The sequence below is a fragment of the Salvia splendens genome, chromosome 1 (genome assembly GCF_004379255.2).
Source record: "Salvia splendens isolate huo1 chromosome 1, SspV2, whole genome shotgun sequence".
Taxonomy (NCBI): Eukaryota; Viridiplantae; Streptophyta; class Magnoliopsida; order Lamiales; family Lamiaceae; genus Salvia; species Salvia splendens.
Window position 1 is genome coordinate 3,751,751 of NC_056032.1, and position 2,591 is coordinate 3,754,341.

The following is a 2,591-nucleotide window of genomic DNA, read 5'->3' on the forward strand; positions in this document are numbered from 1 at the left end:
AGTTGTAAATTTATTCAGAATTTGTGCATTAATTTGAAATTAGAGAGAGAGAGGGGGCCCAACCCTAAAGTAAAAAAATGGAGAAGAGAAAGAGGGGCAACCCTAAAGTAAAAATTCGGTGTAACAAAATATTGAATCTACATATTAATATAGCAGCAAGACTAAGACTATGGTGTGTGTGTGTGTGTGTGCATGGTTGGAGATGGTGGCGTGACATTATTCAAATTGCATATCTCAATTAATAGGGACCACTCCACCTCCATTAATATTATTTATTTCTTGTTATTACTAAATGCCTTTAATTTCCCCTCCCCTACTTTTCCACCTCTATTTAAACCATACACCTCCATCCTCAACACAAGTAGTATAAAGCAAAAACCATATCTCTCTCTCTCTAGGTTTCATTCATGGTGTTGGTGGTGCTCTAGCATCTGCTGAAGCTGCCAGCATGATCTAAACCTCCCTCCTAGTTGAGGAAAGATCAGATCATGTGGTAGCTTCATCTGATACTACTTGCGCTTTTATTTACACACATAATATAAACCCTAGTTTTTCAACAACCTAGCTTTACCTTTTTTTCTTTGTCTTTCCCCTACCTAACCTCTCTCTCTATATATATACACACACACACACACACATATATCTATAGCTAGCCTCGCTGAAAAAGGTAATTAGATTTTTCTTCTTAATTTTGTTTTCCATTTGAATTTCATGCTTCACTTTGTATATCAGATTTGAGCTAATAAGGAATAATATTGAAAAAATGTTCATATTCTACTTTTATTCCATTCGATTTCAGTGTGATAGTTTATCTAATTTATACCCTTCTCCTCTTTTTTTATCAGGTTTGGATTTCTGCAATTAATCTTTACATTTGTTTCTTCAAAAACCATTATTTTTTCCAAATTTATCCCATTTTCATTTTAGAACGAAATTCAATGCCAGGCTTAGATGCTTTCTTTTTATATATCTCCTGTGCTATCGAATTAATACTAGCTAATTTGAATGCTTTTTAAATTATGTTGTTTCAGCATGATTAACCTTTGAAATTTAAGAAATTGACTCCTTCCATTCTTAGCAGGGTTCCTTGAAGACATGATTAATCTTTGAAATTTAAGAAATTCTTTGTTTTCAACAGCTGTACATTACATGATTTTGAATATATATACACATGTTTTGACTTTCCCATTTATGATTCCAATAAGATATAAAGTTGTTTGAGGTACTTTAAACAAATTTTGTTTTCCTGAGCAAAATCTTCTGTCAAGGTTCAGTAGGCATATTTATTTTAATTACATATACTAGGAATTTGGAAAGCATTTGATTATGTGTATCTGTGTGTTATCTTATGAAAAAATTATCAGAAAACACTGTCATTTTGCAGCACAGAATCTGAGTGAATAATGCAAGCTTGAGATGTTGTCTCATCTTTAGGTACTATTAATGCTGCTGCATCTTCATCTGTATTTTCTCTTGGCCTCATTTGGATCATCACTCTGCCCACTGTCCCCACACTCACATGACTATTCCTTCCATCCAGACACCTCGTGATCTTTATATCCAGTTTCTTGTTTTATATGGTTGATTAATTGTGATCAATATTGATTATTGAGTCTCATATGTAAACTACATAAATTCATTGAACTATTATATATTGAATTTTTTTTTATAATATACTGTATAACATTAATGGTATATGTCACAGATTAATTAAACTTTGTTCAATCTATGTCTGACGCTGATACTGTTATTGGCCCTTTGATATGTAGATTTCTTGAACTATATCGAAGAATTTCTAGTTTTGCATATACATTTGTATGTAGCAAATTAATTTTTAAGCTAATGGTGGTGTGACTTAAATGGTGGATTTTTTCTAAGTGGATGACAAATAATGTTGTGGGCTATGTTTCTGGTAGAAGGGTTCATTTATTTGGCAATATTCCATAAATCTTTTTCAATCCCGAGTGAGGAACTTGTACGAAATCAGAAATATGAATAATATTTCTGGATTTTTGTTTGTGGGGTTTTGTTACTTTTACGTTTCTGGAATGAAACACTGATTTGATGATTTGAAGTGACATCCAGCTATATATACATTGGTGTAATTATTCATATGTTACAAATATATACTCCACATTATACAGCCATGATATTTTATCAACAAATTTGTGCAAGATATATATCCAAAGTCTTGTGCGTATATGATTAGACAAGTCAAAATTTAGATCTAAATACTTATTCAATAAATAATTGTGATTAAATATGTTAAATTGTCATTAAAAATTGAGTTTTAGATCTGAATCTTGACTTGTCTCGTAGTGAGACCGGATCACATGAACATGAATTTTTGAGTTATAATAATGGCAGCTTTATCCAATAGCAGGCTGTAAATCTGCGACAAGAAATTTCTTTGCTAATAGTCAATACGCTTAATCGAATAAAGATTTTAAATTTAATAGTAAATCACAAAAAATAAATCTATTTGCTAATAGTAGTCAATACGACATTAGCGCATACAATTAAAGCTAGTCCAAAAATACTCAATTTTTAAACACTAACTGCGACTGTTTATTGCCATTTTCATAGCATTG

General features: G+C 31.4%; 1 long non-coding RNA gene across 1 annotated transcript; it reads left to right on the forward strand.

Annotated features, from left to right (window-relative positions):
* The first annotated feature begins 378 nt into the window (after nucleotides 1–378).
* Nucleotides 379–1,725, forward strand: LOC121796122. The gene is made up of 2 exons (XR_006049701.1): nucleotides 379–667; nucleotides 1,385–1,725. It is a non-coding gene; the product is annotated as an uncharacterized LOC121796122 (long non-coding RNA).
* Nucleotides 1,726–2,591: the final 866 nt, after the last annotated feature.